The 15989-nt window shown below is 36.9% G+C and overlaps 1 protein-coding gene across 4 annotated transcripts in view; it reads left to right on the top strand.

Moving 5' to 3' along the window:
• The first annotated feature begins 15465 nt into the window (after nt 1-15465).
• The window catches only part of lwr (ubiquitin conjugating enzyme lesswright), a 101840-nt gene continuing 101316 nt past the window's right edge, over nt 15466-15989 (top strand). For 2 of the 4 annotated variants that reach the window (XM_090410966.1, XM_090410962.1), the window contains exon 1: nt 15466-15665. The gene's annotated coding sequence lies outside the window, so the exon portion shown is untranslated. The other 2 variants (XM_090410963.1, XM_090410965.1) reach the window with 2 other exon arrangements.

The raw sequence follows: 15989 nt of genomic DNA, 5'->3' as shown, positions 1-15989 counted from the left end.
CCTAGGTAATTCTTAATCTATTTTATTTAGAAAAACTCCTCTCACAACTAGCAGCATGTACAGGAATTGTGAGGAAAATTCACAGTAGTATTACAATATTTGGAACTGAGCTCTAGAGACTGTATTTTAGAATTAATTGCAAAAGTTCACAAAAGTTCAAAGTGCTGCCCGGGGCGGACGTCTCCCTCTGCACCCCTCTAGCTATGCCACTGCACTCACCACACTCTCAGAACCTGCATTCCAATCACTCACCACTCTCCATGCAAAAAACCTGCTCCTCATCCCTTTGCTCACACTATTCTTATATAGCTTCCAGGGATGAAACTCTTATTCTCTCCCTGTCTTCATTCTATTCATTGCATTCTATGCAAAACCTCATCGACATTAATCTGGTAATAACCCTCTTAACAGCTTATACAGTATGTTTCGATAACATCCGCTCTCCTCCATCTATCCACTAATTCTGCAAATTGTATTTTGTCAATCTGTCTTCATACTCAACATTCCAGAGACCAGAAACCACCTTAGTCAATCGTCTCTGAACCTTTTACAATACATCTTTATCTTTTTGAAAACCAGGTGACCAAATATGCGCACAGTAATTCATATGTGGCCTGATCAAAGCCTTATATAAGGGAACCACAACATCCTCGCTTCTATAAGTCACTGCCCTCCACATCATTTTGATTTTCCACTGTGCTGTCCTGAGCCCGAAATTTTAGGTCCTTATCTACAATCTCTCACAGATCTCTGATCTCTTCTACCTCTTATAAGATATTTCCACCAATTGTGTACTCTGTATTCCATCTCTGCTCCCCCAAATGTCAAAACCTTACACTTTGCAACATTGAAATTGAAAACCCCACTCATTTACCCCTTCAGCCAATGTATTCAAGTTATCTTGCAAAGCCACAGCATCTGCTCTACTCCTGATAGTTCTTGCCAATTTGGCATCATCTGCAATCAACTGCATATCAGCATTGAGACCTCTCCAAATACCATTTACATACAAATTAAACAGCAGTGGACCCAAAAGTAACACCACTAGTAAATTTCTTCTGGGATATCGCTTCTCCATAGACAATACAATAATAACTATTAGACAGCCAATCTCCAATCCAGCGAACTAATTGACTGATCAGTCTATTCCAATTTAATTACCAGCTTGTCATATGGCAATTTATAAACGCATTTGCAAAATATAAATATACCATTGTGTATGCAACACTCTTATCCAATGCATTTGTCACTATTATAAAAAGTAAGCAGATTACTAAAGTACGATTGTCCTTTAAAAAATTCCAGGATTGACGAAAAGAGTATTTTTTCAGTTAAATTGTGAATTTTGGTCCTAACTAACTTCTCTAACACCTTAACCACAACTCCAGACACACAGACCGGTCTATAATTCAAAGCCGCACTCTTATTACATCCCTTATGAATTGGTACAATTTTACCCTCTTTCCACTCCTTTGGAACATGACCCAATGCAAAACTCTTGTTCACTGTCTGGAACATTCCCTCAAAACACGTGGTGAAATAGCATCAGGTCCCACAGCCTTAAGTACATCAAGTGTATTATATTCCTCATATACTCCTGTAAACTTACTAACAATTCCTCTTCCTCCTCTTGCTTTTCCACTGCTTTCAAGTTCTGCATGATGTCACATTCATAAGAATGAAATACCTTTATAAATTTCTCATTACATATCTCAACTATATCCTCCGCAGCGGTTATCATTCCTCCGTTTTCACTAATGAATCTCATCCTACCATAATAATTCTATCTTTTACTTGTTAAAAAAAGGGTTTTTTGGGGGGTGGGGTGGGGTAAAGTAATGTGCGGGATTTATTTGAAAAATCCCAGGTTTTTTTTAAATAACTCCCCCACATTAGGAATTATTTCGAAAAATTTCCTCATAAAAAAGGGGCACTCCTAAATGAAAATAGGCTATATTAAGCGTTAAAATAATAACTGCTTAGGATTTTTTTTCGCCGTATTAGCTAACTACTGCTCATTCTGCATTTTGCTACCTTTAACAAGCGAGTGTCCTTCCTCGCGTGCTATGCAACTGGTTGTTATAACCACTCATCTTGTGCTTCTTCCAGATTGCATACCTTATCTCTTGGTTCATCCATTTCACACCTGCTCTAATTACTTTCTGAACCTTTGGAACACATTCTGATATTGCCTCCACCAAATAGTTCTTGAGCAGCGCCCAAGCAGCATTGAAAGCCTTTCCATCTAGTTCCTATTTCCAATTTATTTCCGCAAACTGTCTCCTGAGCTTTTCATAATTTCTAGCCTGATAATTCCAAATATATCCCTTTCTAACAGATGTCCTCGAATGACTGGCTACCCTGTTAGTGATCACCTCTTAGTAACTCACACCAATTGCTTGAAGATTTGTGACCCCCATTTATAATAACAGGATTTGATGAGATGATCAAATCCAATACTCTTTATCCTCGTACACCCTCCGTTGAATACTGCCAAAAGTAATTGTCTTTCAAAAACTCCAGAAATTAATTTTCTTTGCCCCCAGATGCAGTCTCTTGATTCTCGTGTATATTACCATAATTAAACTCGCCCATAATGATCACTCATTTGATGCTTGCTAGGCCAATTTGCCTGTACATTTCCTGCTCATTAATCTCCATATTAATAGGTCTATAGCCACACCGAACTTACTATTTCATCCTGTTTACCACCACCATCCACCATACTACCTCAAAACCGTGACCACTGTTTACTCCTTCAAATCCACCTGAAATAACCATAGCTCATCTGCTACCATATACAGTACTCCTCATCCTCACTTTCTTCGCAAAAAATATCTATTCATTAATTTATATTCCTCTCAGGATATCATCATCATCTAACCACGTCTCGCATATACCAACCATTTTGGGTAAAATTTTAAAAAATTTTAAACAATGCAACAATTTCGTTCCTCTTGTTTCGAACACTTCTAGCATTAGTAAATAAACATAAGAAATCATTTCTGTTTCTTCAAGATCTACGAATATCATTTCTCTGATGTCACTCTTCGATAGCTTTCCCAGTCCCTTTCTCTCAACCAAACCCTCCCCTCCCGTTACAGGTCATCTCGATTTGTTTTGCCCCCTCACACATTTACCTCTGAATCCAGCATCTCGAAGACACTTTATGAAACAAAATGTTTCCCCATCACCCTAACTCCCCCCTGTTTCACTGACTGTGTTGTGTTTCCACACTCTCCTTTACTTCATGTTATTATTATTATTAATAACATTTATAATAATATAAATGTTATTAATAAGGTTAGGTTAGGGTGATGGAGTTTCCCCATCACCCTAACTCCCCCTGTTTTCCTGACTGTGTTGTGCTTCCACACTCTCCTTTACTTCATGTTATTATTATTATTATTACGGGCAACTCCAAGGAGTCCTTACACTCATCAAAGGAGGCCGTAAACATTATGTCAAGAAAAACTATTCAACATCCACACAATATCTATCATACTTTGCCTTGAACTAATTAACCGTCATGGCACCCACAACAGACTCTGGCAGCTTATTCCACTCATTCACCACTCTCTAAGTAAAAAACCTAGTTCTAACACCCTTGCTAACCACACTCTTGTCCAGTTTCCACGAATGGCCCCTAGTCATCCCATCACCAGTCCTTTGCTGAAAAATATCCTCTGAATTAATCTTATAGAAACCCTTCAGTAATTTGAATGTCTGAATCATATCACACCTTTTTTGCCTATCAACCAATTTCTGCAACCCATAAATCTTCAACCTGTTCTCATAAAGTTCATTCCATAGACCTGTTATCATCTTGGTCACTCGCCTCTGGATCCTCTCCACCTCCTCCTCATCAAGAAGAAACCATGGCGCCCAGATCTGGGCATAGTACTCAAGATAGCGTCTTTTCAAAGCTCAACACAGAGGACAATAACTTGCTTGTCTCTGCTCCTCAAAGCATTCTTCAGTAACCAAGTGATTTGATGAGCTCATAGAGCCACTTTTGCAATGTGCCTCCTAAACTTTAACTCCCTATCCACCAACACACCCAAATCCCTGGCCTTGTAAGTCTCCTGGAGTACAGTTCCACCAATGTCATATACTGATGCTAATCTTTTCACCCCAAAATGCATAATCTTACACTTTGCCACATTAAATTGACATCCATTCTCCTTAGTCCAGTCTTCCAATTTTTCCAAGTGGTCCTGCTAAATTTTGACACCATGTGCATTCATTATTGCTCTACCCAAGTTTGCATCATCAGCAAACAAATGAACAGTTCCTCACAGCTCCTTTCCTATATCGTTAATGAACAAATTAAATAGTAGTGATATAAGAACATAACCCTGTGGAACACCACTTGTCACAGGCCGTTTTTTTGGATTCTACTCCGGAATAAAACACTCTTTGATACCTCTCCATCAACCACCCTCCTATTCATCTCAGCATCCCTATATCCATCCCCATATGCTGCAGTTTACTGATTAGAATTCCATGTGGTATACTGTGAATGGCCTTAGCAAGGTCAGCAGAATCACAGTAAACCCATTACCCTTATCCAGTTCAGCCATCACTGTGTGAGCAAATTACTGAGGCATGATCTACCCTTCACAAACCATGTTGTCCCCATACAGTATCCCATTTTCACCTATCCATTCCTGCATTTTTCTGTTGACTACTTTCTCCAAAACCTTGACAATGACTCCTGATATGCTAATCGGTCGGTAATTTACAACATCAGTCTTGGAACCTCCTTTATACAGTGGAACTATTTTTCCCCTCTTTCCAGCCCTCGGGCCTAACCCAAACCAGAGGTTCAAATTAAACAAAATGGTCAAGGGCACTGACAATTCTTTAGCCTCTTCACGTAAGATCCGAACTGGTATACCATCCAATCCCACAGATGTATTCATATTACGGTTTTGTAATATACTATTCACTTACATTTAATTCACCTCAATTCCCGTATAAGCTATTCGTTCCTTCATTCCTGTAATATCACCACCTGGATGATATATTCTTGCAAAGTGCTCGCACTGTAATTCCACGATATCAACTGGTTAAATTACCTTCCTACCATCGGGATTCCGTAAAATCATTCTGCCATATACATTTTTTCTTTTACTTGCAGCATATCGAAAAAACTGTTTGGGATTCTCTTTAGCTTGCATGGCTAATTTCCTTTCATAATCCACTTTTGCTTTTCTTACCACACTCTTTACCCTTCTGCCCTGTGCTTTATACTGTTCGTGGGCCTCCTATGTTCGTGGGTCACCTTTCTCCTTATATTCCCTCCACAGTTGTTTTTGCAGGTCAAGTTTAATGGTATTTATCCATTTAACCCCAACTTGATTTACTATCCGGAGTCTAAGTATACAGTCAATTATTACCTCCTTCTAATGCTCCTTTACCGTTTCCCATACACTATCAATCTCCAGCCCTTGCAGTTTTACATGCCATGGCACTGAACCAAGCAATCTCTTAAGCTTGTCATTCTTACCAGCGTGGTAATTCCACATGTACCCTGTCTTAATTGAAAACTCCATGCATTTAGCCACCTCCCAGGTTATGATCACTCTCACCAATTGGTGACCACGTAGTCATATTCAATACAGTCAAATTCTCAGATGCAATTACTATGTCAAGCACTCTCTAACCCCTAGTATATTCCATTACATGCTATCTCAGATAGTTATACCTTAATAACTGCATAAAATTCAATTCCTTCCTCTCATATGTCCTCTCCTCCTTCCAGTCAATGTTAACATAGTTGAAATTCCCCATAATAATTACCCTCCTTCTACTCATTGCGTCTATTTGCTTATGCATACTATCTCCACCATGTATTCCAACATTTGGTCTATAGCAGCACCTATCTGTATATTTTGTTCTGCTAGTCTCAATCGCACACCAAATAGCCTCAAATGTGCTCTTTTCACTGTGCTGCAGGTCAACTTCTATTCTCCTTGGCTGCTGTTCATAAGCTATCATCAATGACACTCCTCCCCCCATTTTTTTCTCTCTGTCCCTCCTGAAAGCACTATACCCTTCACAACCATGTCTCACTAATGCCAATAACCTGTGGCCAAGAAGAGCCAACCAAGGCCAAAAATACTTCGTTCTTGTTCCTAATACTCCTGGCATTAGTATTCTGAAGTGCAGAAGCCTGTTAGTCCCACCGTATCTTGATGCCTTATACTAACTCTCCCATTCTGATTTGTTGTCGTTCGTACCAGCTCGGGCGTATTATACACATTCTCACACTCAACTGCCTCATTGATGTCTGCATATCCACTTCCTCACCCACAATAACTCTAGTTCCCCTGATTCTGCACATCCACTTTCACTTCATTCAGCAACACTTTTTCCAGTCTCTGCACACCAAATTTGTTCAGGATGCCACCCATCCATCTTGTGTAAGTCCTTTAGTCCATCAAACTCACTCTACACATCCACAAACTCCACACCACTCCTCCTGCATAACCTGCACATTTGCAGGTTATGCAGGAGTCATCCTTCTCAACTCTTCTCTTTCATACCGCGGCAATTCTCTCACTCTTTTCATTTGCAACCTCTAGTAATTCCTTCAAGTCCTCTATCATAACAAAATTTTCAGCTTTTAAATCATTCTTTCCTGTTGCTATTATCATTTCTTTAACCCTCTGCTTTTGCGCTCTAATGGCCTCACTTACATCCGTAATTTTCGCACCAGGTTAGTACGATTTTGTCAAGCTCTCATCTATGACATATCTTACTATTGAATCACCGTACAACACTCACTCGTTCATTTTTCTTACACTCCCGATAAATGCTCTCATCTTTATAACAACCCATTTGCTTCTTTCCGTTAGCTGATGCACTCGGTAAACAATTTGTAAACACTACAGCTGCCGCTTCACCCTATGTATCACTTTGCGTAACCATGCAATCTCCCTCATTGCAACTAACTCTTTATTTTTTTTTATCAGTCAAACCATTCTCTCGCTCTGTACTTTTACTTTCACTCTTATATTCAACACTGCTCTCAATGCTATATGGTACTACATCGCAAATTCCTATCAAATCACTATTTTCTATCACATTGTGGCTTTCATCTGCTACATCAATCTCGCAACCTGAGACACGTCATATCCTCATTTTCCTTACACTTTCAACACACTTTCCCCACCACTATCATTATCGCTCTTGGAAAAGCAGACATTACAGTGAACGAACACCCTTTGGTTAAAATTTTTTTAAAACAAAGACGGCGATGATTTGGATGCCATTGTCTTTCTTCTCATTGGAGCCATGCGCTACGATAAGTCAAGGTCTTCTCTGTCATATCCGGAAACAGACTCACTATCCGAAATCTCTTATTCATTTCTTTTGCTACCTCTAGTAATTCCTTCAAGTCATCTCATAGCAAATTTTTCACATTTTTAATCATTTATTCTTGCCACTACTGTCATTTCTTTCATCCTCTGCATTTGCGCTCTAATAGCCTCCCTTACATCCGTAATTTTTCGCACCTGATAAGTATAATTTTGTCAAACTCTCATCTATTACACCTCTTACTATTGAATCACCATACAACACTCGCTCCTTCATTTTTCTTACACTCCCGATCATGCACTCATTTATTACAGAGAAGAGCCTGACATAGCGTAGCACATGGCTCAATATTCACCTCTTCATTTGCAAGCAAGCAAATACCACTCCTTACCCCGCTTTAGCGAGAGTGGCTCATTTTCTCGACATGTCCATACTATTGAAGTTAATGAGTCAGTATAGTTTAGTTTATTTGTTTTCTTTTTCTGACCATTTTGTTTTATTTATTTTTCTCAAACATTTCATCGCTAAACCCTCCAGTTTTCAATAACAAGAAACATGAAACAGCATATTGAAACTTTGACTGGCAAATGATCCAATTAGTGTATTATCCAAAGTGCTAGGAATTGACTAGATATCGTCGATAACTATGAGATGTCCTTAAAGGTGTAATTTTCTGGAGTTCAGATGGTTTTATATCTCGAAAAGTCAACTTTTCCAGATTTTTCATAAATCTTCTTGGTAGTTCTTCTAGCTCTCTTAGGACAATTGGAACTATTGTTGCTTTCATGCTCTAAAGGCGTTGAATCTCAATCTCCAAATCTGTACTTGGTCAGTGTTTCATGCACTTTTCTTCTACTATCCCCTGGTATTACCAACTCAATAACCGCACGTTGTTCGACTACAGAGATGTATGGCATATTATGTTCAAAATGTTCATCCAGCTGAATTTTAAAGGTCCATAGTATCTTCCTCTTTTCATTTTCAATAAAATTTCAACTGTGTTGCCAATGGATTTTGCAAATTGCGAAACAATATTTGCTTTTGCTACCCGATCATGTTTTTGTTTATAATCTGTATGGGCAATCTTGCTGCAAGAGCTAATTAGGTGGTCACTCTCTTTTTTACGTCTGCACAGTCGACATTTGCTATCGTTATGCTTATCGTTAATATGGTTAGGCATTCGTTTGTAGTACTTGTTCTTGTGCAGCAAGCAGCGGCCCCTATAGACGAATGCCTAACTATATCCACGATAAGCCGGGTCCACCTATATTTGTATAATATAGGTGGGGCCATTTCCAACACGTTTTATTGTTTAATAAAAAAATTACTGCAGTATTTTGTGGCAATATTGTATAATGCGACTTAGTACGATCTCTGGCCCTATTTTATATGTGTAGAACACAGGGCACGTACGAGGAACGTGCACTAGCGATTGTGTGTGTTTACCTGGAGAAATGCTTATCTTGGGGCCAGTTTAGTCTGGCCCAGTCACACTGTGTTGGCACGTACGTGCCAACACAATGACTTGTTGGTCACAATCAAAGAATATCGCGCGATTCTTTGATTGTGAAACACGTGCACTAGCAAGCGTGTTTGTTTACCGGGCACAACGCTTATTTTGGGGCCCGTTTCGTCTGGCCCATTCACTGCGTTTGTACGTAAATAGCGCGTGATTCTTTGATTGTCTTATTATTAATTCTCGTTCTTGATCTGCTTTCTTGATTTTAGTGTGTTTATTTATTGTTGTCATTTTTTGTTATAATTTATTTTAAAGTTTAAATTTTTATTAGGTCCATAAACAATACATTTTAACTATGAACAAAATCGATAGTTTATTGGAAAAACGTTTCTCGTTAGTCTACAAGAAAAATTGGAAATCAAAAGACTTGGCGCATACCAACCCAGAGATGATGTGCGTATTACTCAACATTGTTGAGTAATAACCACTTTTTTTTACGAAATAATATATATTTTTTAACACTTGAAAAATGAAAACTCGATAATATTTTGCAGGGCGGCCAGCTGGAGTGGAACTAGCGTCTTTGATTATCCGGTACACTGCTGTAGTCCGTTGAGCTACCAATATTTATTAATCCAAAGCATCTATATACATTCAGAATAAATATATATACAATATGTACATAGCATGCTTTTCAAAGGAAACGTTTTACATTGCTATTTCATTTTCATGTACAACACTATAACATGCTCAGAGGATATTTTCGCCTAAAGTCCTTTACAATACTTTGAGCAGTCATTTCTCTTTATACAGCATAAGTTACATATTGATTTGATACAATGCTATTACTTATCTTCAGAAGTAAGTTGCTATTTACATATATATATGCGATGTTTGTTTCCATATACAATTGTTTTATATTGGTATTTCGTTTTCATGTACAACATTGTGACAAGCTCAGAGTCTATTTCAACCTAAAGTCCTTTTCATTTCTTTGAGCAGTCATTTTTTTGTCATATAGCATAAATTACATATTGATTTGATACAATGCTATTATCTTATCTTAAGAAATAAGTTGCTATCTACATGCATAGGATGTTTGCTTCCCTATACAATTTTTGCATAGGTATTTAATTTTCATGTACAACATTATAACATGCTCAGAGTCTATTTCCACTTAAAGTCCTTTTCATTTCTTTGAGCCGTCATTTCTTTTTATACAGCATAAGTTACATATTGATTTGATACAATGCTATTATCTTATCTAAGGGAAATAAATTGCTATTTACACAAATATGATGTTTTTTCTATATACACCGGTTTTACATTGATATTTTAATTTCATATACTACATTATAACATGCTCAGTGTGTATTTCCACCTAGACTACTTCACCATTCTTTGGGTAAGTCCGTTGAGCTATGCCCGAAACTGCAAATCTTTCGAGTTTTCGTGTTATTAATACGTTGAGCCCGTATATGTTACGTCCTAACAATTTTAAAAAATTAATAGCTGAATGCATCAGTGGATTCTGACTAAACATTATTGTAATAGAAATAATACTTTCATAAATCAATAATATAATCCACTATATAAATATAAAAAAATTAATAGTTTTTCTCCCCTGTCATCACCTGTTTCTATTGTCACCAGCCGCCACTAGCAGCAAGTATAAGTATTTCTATATATTTCTTGATGCGTCCCTGCCCAACTCATTGCCAGTTAATCGTTTTTTAACTTTTCTTTCAATAGCTTTCAAACAATGAACAAGGACGTCTTTATTTTTACATCCTTCTAATCTTGATACCATTTCTTTCTGCTTGTACTGTTTTTTGAATCTTTCCTTGATGAAATTTTAACGCTCGATTTTCTTCTTCTACTATTTGCTTCACTTGCAAAACGATCCACATATCACGGATTCACAGCACTAAGTCGGTGCTAGGCATGATTCACTGTTATTAATTTTTGTGTTTTACAATAAACTGCATCCAAATCGGAATTTTGTCCAGTCGATTACAGTTTAATTCCGCGGTGGGATCCTTAGAGGGTCTCATGACAGTCCCATACCTGTATAAAGCAGGAGGGTCAGTCACATGAATGCCGATACTCGGACTGTAAAGAAAAAACACGATTGTTATCGATGCCTATACGATCAACAGATAAAACATGCCGGCTAGGATGTCGCGAGGATGAACATAGTCTGCAATACCAAACGACCGATCGGGGTTGAACCGAAAAGCGGGATTCCGAAATGAAATAAAAACTGGAACTAACAGAACTGTTATAAGTAGGAACATGGAATGTACGGACACTTTGGATGTCAGGAAAACTAGAATTACTTCGCAATGAAATGAAGAGATATTGGTGTGATATACTAGGAATGACGGAGATGTGATGGATATCATAAATGGATGCGGAGTCATGTGGTCAGGACATGAAACGAAGCAGGAGTTGGTTTTCTTCTCAAATAAGAAGCTAGGAAGGCATTGTTATGCTGCAAACCAGTCAATGAACGAATCATAGTAGCAAGATTTCAAGCAAAACCATTTAATATATCAATAGTCCAGATATATGCTCTCACATCACAGCATAGATGAAGATATTGACTTATTCTACAAAGATCAGACAGAGACACTAGAAACAATATCAAAGCAAGATGTACTACTTATTGACGGAGATTGGAATGCCAAAAATCGGAATAGATAATGACGGTTGGGAAAGCTTCACGGGAAAATATTGTTTTAGAGAAAAAAACGAACGAGGTGAAAAAACGTTAGAATTTGCTGTGGATCACGAGATTATGATCTGTAACACAAAATTCCAGCTAAGGAGTAACGAAAATGAACGTTGCGATCAAATGATGGGAAAACCAAGAACATGATGGATATGATTACGATTAAAAGAAAGATGGATAACATCAGTACAGCAGTGTCAAACTTTTCAAGGAGCGGATATAGACTTGGATCATAGTTTAGTGATCGTAAACATCAAGTTGAAATTAAAAGGAAAATATAAACCCCCGTTATCGGAAACGAAGAGACACAGCAAGAATAAGTGAAGCAGAAATAGGAAAAAGAATGTTCAGAACAGTTTTAGAAGAGAAATTTAAAAGTGTGGACAAAGAAAAAAATTGTATCTCAGAGTGAGAAGATTAATGAAAGCGATAGAAGATGCAGTTGAAGAAATAGTACGAGAAAAGAGAAGATCAAGAAGAATTGGATTAGACAAGAAACACTGAAGTTAGTACAGGAGAAGAGAATAAAGATAAGAAGGGATACATCAGAATATATAGAGGAGCAGTATAAAAGAAAGTGTAATGAGGTGAATAAAGCAGTCAGATTGGATAAGATGAAAAGGTTAGAAACCCAATGCAATAATATATAACAGCACTATGGAGAGGATAAAACCTGGGAGGTGTACAAAATGACTAGAACCATTAATAGCAGGTGGCAACCAAAACAAACCACAATTAATGATGAAAATGGCAAAGTGTTGAAGAATAAAGATAAAATTGTACAGCGGTGGACAAGATACTGTAGTGAGTTATATGAAGAAAAACTAGATTTAGATAGCGTTGGGAAACTGATTAAAGAATTAAAACTTATATCACCACCAGGTAATGAGTTTGATATAGACATTTTAAGAGGAGAGGTAGAAAAACCAAAAGGATGACTAAAATACAACAAGAGTTCTGGTAATGATAATATCACTGGCGAAATGATTAAATATGGTGGCGAAAGCATGGTTAACGAAATGCACCAACTATGTAATATGTTATGGAAAGAACGGAAAATGCCAGAGGAGTGGGTGACATCAATATTAGTGACATTATACAAGAAAGGAAATAAGCCGGAATGTAAAAATCATAGAACAATTGCTTTGACGAGTTACCTTGTTAAGCTGATGATGATGATATTGACAGAAAGATTGCGTACACAATTGAAAGCATACCTTGCAGACGAGCAAGCAGGATCTAGAAAAGAACTACAATTCAACAGATTTTGACAATGTAGTTAATAGCAGAAAAAGCTAGGTGAAAACAAAAACATTTATACTTGCTTTGCTGATTTTCAGAAGGCATTTGACAGTATCGACCAGAAAGTGACATTAGCATTGCTAGAATCCTATGGAATTGATAGAAACCTAATAGCTATATTAAGAAATGTTTACAAGAATACAGTTGCAACAGTTAGAATAGGTGATGATTTGGGGAAATGGTTTAGAACATGCAGAGGTACTAGACAGCGGGACCCAATATCACCAAGCATTTTTCCTTGCAGATTAAGAAAGAGCAATGGATAAAATAAAGGAAGATGCAAAAGGAATATTAGTACATGGAATGAGAATTAACAATCTGATATTTGCAGATGACATTGTTTTTTTGGAAGAATAAGAAAGAGAACTACAAAAAGACCGAAAAAGAATTTGGGCATGCTATGAACTTGAAAAACAACAACAAAGATAATGATATTTGTGAGAAGAATATGAAATAAAAGATACAAGTGGATGGAATTGATATAGAAATTGTAGACCAATTCACATATTTGGGAAGTAAAATGACTTATGATTTGAACTGTAAGAAAAGAAATAAAGAACAGAATTGAAAAGGAAGAATAAATAAAACCATGGATAACATCTGTAAAAGTAAAGTGATGAACCTGCAAATAGAATTAAGAATGCTGGAAACAAGAATCTTTAGCAGTGTACTGTACGGATCTGTTACGTGGTTAATAAATAAGGAATCAAGAAAAAGAATTTTTCATTTGAAAGATCTTGCTACAGGAAGATTCTAAGAATGGGATAGGTACTATTCCCGTATAGAGGTTTAGGCGAGGCCATTTTAGTAGTATCTATGTTTTGGAGATTGAGTGGGCAATTCAATCTTCACTGGTACCCAATCAGAGATAGCTGGCCGAAGGTTATCACTAATTAAGTGGCACGCAGTGAAGAGAAGGCTCAAACGTGCTGCCACCTCGTGGTTCCTAACCATAACACAATATATTTTTGTGAGTTTACGGGACGAAAAACCCGCTTTCCATGCCAGAGATCGACTAACTCGGGAACTGGGCAAAAAAAGGCTTAGAAAAATTTCCTCTAGTTGGCCACTAGATTTATTTGAAACCAAGTCTTCCTTCTTGCGGTCAATTGCAGTGATGTGCAAATGCCACATTCAGTGTGTTAAACTTTCTTTTTATTAAAATACCTTACTTTAGTAAAAAAAAATAAAAATAAATAAGGTACTCGTTTCTTTAATTTTAGAATTAGGATAATGATAGTTGAGTGATGGCATGGTCTGAGATGTAAGAACAGATAACTGATTAGATAACTGATCACGCGTATTTACTAGCATTTTCCTGCCATTATAGTGACCGAAATATTTTTGTGTGGTGTCGTAAGTCTTAATTCGCACTTAGTCTACTATCCCATTGATTTTGGGTCATATGATGACACTATCGGGATCCTACACCCGTAGATATAGCTTTGAGGAAGCGTTTCCACCACAAGCAGTAGTATCCCATAGGAAAGAAGATATTTAAGTGCATATTAGGAGATAAAAACAATCATGCCTGAAAATTGGTCAGTATAAGGAATGCAGAGCAGATTTTCTCTTAAATGAATGTAGTATTTGAAATAAGTAGTGAAGGCACCAATACTTTTTGCATTTACAGTAGTGTGTAGTAGGCATTCTCTGTATGAAAGTGTTAGAACTTTTTTCATATTTTAGGATTGATGAATGATGATAAAATGATAAATAAGAGCCTATAAGGAAAATTCGATGCCCCTCTTAGGAAACTGTTATTCACTTCAGTAGTTGTATATCATTATTTGTGTTTTCAAAATCATATCAGCTAACGCCTTTTATTCCCTTATAGGGAGTGGGAGAGGCCTTTATACCCTATCTAGCTTTTTTTTTGGAGACGAATGGGCAGTTCAATCTTCACCGGTAGCCAATCAGAGATAGCTGACCCATGTCTATCACTAATTATAGCAGTCACCGATGAAGAGGCTGGCAAACAAGTGCTGCCATCTCTTGGTACCTAACCCTAACAAGATATGTTACTGTCTGAAATAATGTGAGTGCTTCGGTCGATTTTCTTGAGTTCACGGGGCGAAAAACCCGAGTTTCCGGGAGGAAAAGCCCGCTTGCCTGTACCACAGATCGACTAACTCGGGAACCGGTCGAAGAAAGGCTTAGAAAAAGTTCCTCCAGTCAGCAACTAGACTTAAAATTAAGTCCAACTTCGAGCGACCAATTGCAGAAGACGCAAGCGTCACTTCCACTGAGCAACACAGGCCTATATTGAAGTCATAAAAACAATAGTGAATTTGTCAAATATATTTTTAAAATTTATGGTGATGTGCTTCAAAGACAGCGATCAAAATAGTAGGCTATATTAGCCATTAAAATAATAGTTTATTTTTAGAGGAGTAACATGGGAATTTTCCCAGAAAATAATTTTATTCATTTGAATAAATAAAAACCTATAAAAAATAATAAATAAAAACCTATAATTTTATTCATTTGAATAAATAAAAACCTATAATAAATAATAAATAAAAACCTATAATTTTATTCATTTGAAAGATGAAACTTTGAAATTATATACTCTTGACAACAAAATTATTTGTATTTTCGTCGTTGACAACTGTTATGTGACGCTTTCTGGTTGGAGATTGTAATCGAGAGGGAGATAGTGTAGTAGTTTTGTATTGTTTTGTGCATAATTCTTATTGTTTGAAATTATAAGTGCTATTTTTGTGTTTACAACCTCTTTGAAGTATTATAACGTTAAAGAATAACCGTACTGGATTTGGAGGAACGTTCCCCTTTGCTGTTCTCATCCTAGCGATTACGTGTTTGAACCATAGAACTTCTTGGGTGAGTTGTTTTTTTTATCTATACTGCACATCTTGGTTGTATCACCCATTTTTCCATGGTTACTGTATGTTGCATGAAACAAATTTGAATTCGGTTAAGTTAATGTAATTAGTGATTTATATAGAATTTGTTCTTTCTTTCATTATTCACGTAGTTCTAAGAATATAATTATTTCATTCTTCATGCAGGCTTGCAACGCATGAGTGTTAGCAATTATTTCTAAGCTTGCATGTTAATTGTAAGGAAATACCTGCTTATGGGGAAAATATATTTTGTTTTTAAAAATAGTGCTTGGAATTTTATCTTTTGTGGTCATGTTTTGTA

The sequence above is a fragment of the Typopeltis vanoorti genome, chromosome 21, assembly GCF_054136105.1.
Source record: "Typopeltis vanoorti isolate ZY-2024b chromosome 21, IOZ_Tvanoo_1.0, whole genome shotgun sequence".
Lineage (NCBI taxonomy): Eukaryota > Metazoa > Arthropoda > Arachnida > Uropygi > Thelyphonidae > Typopeltis > Typopeltis vanoorti.
The sequence above is the reverse complement of the archived record's forward strand: the minus strand, read 5'-3'. Positions and strand labels throughout refer to the sequence as shown.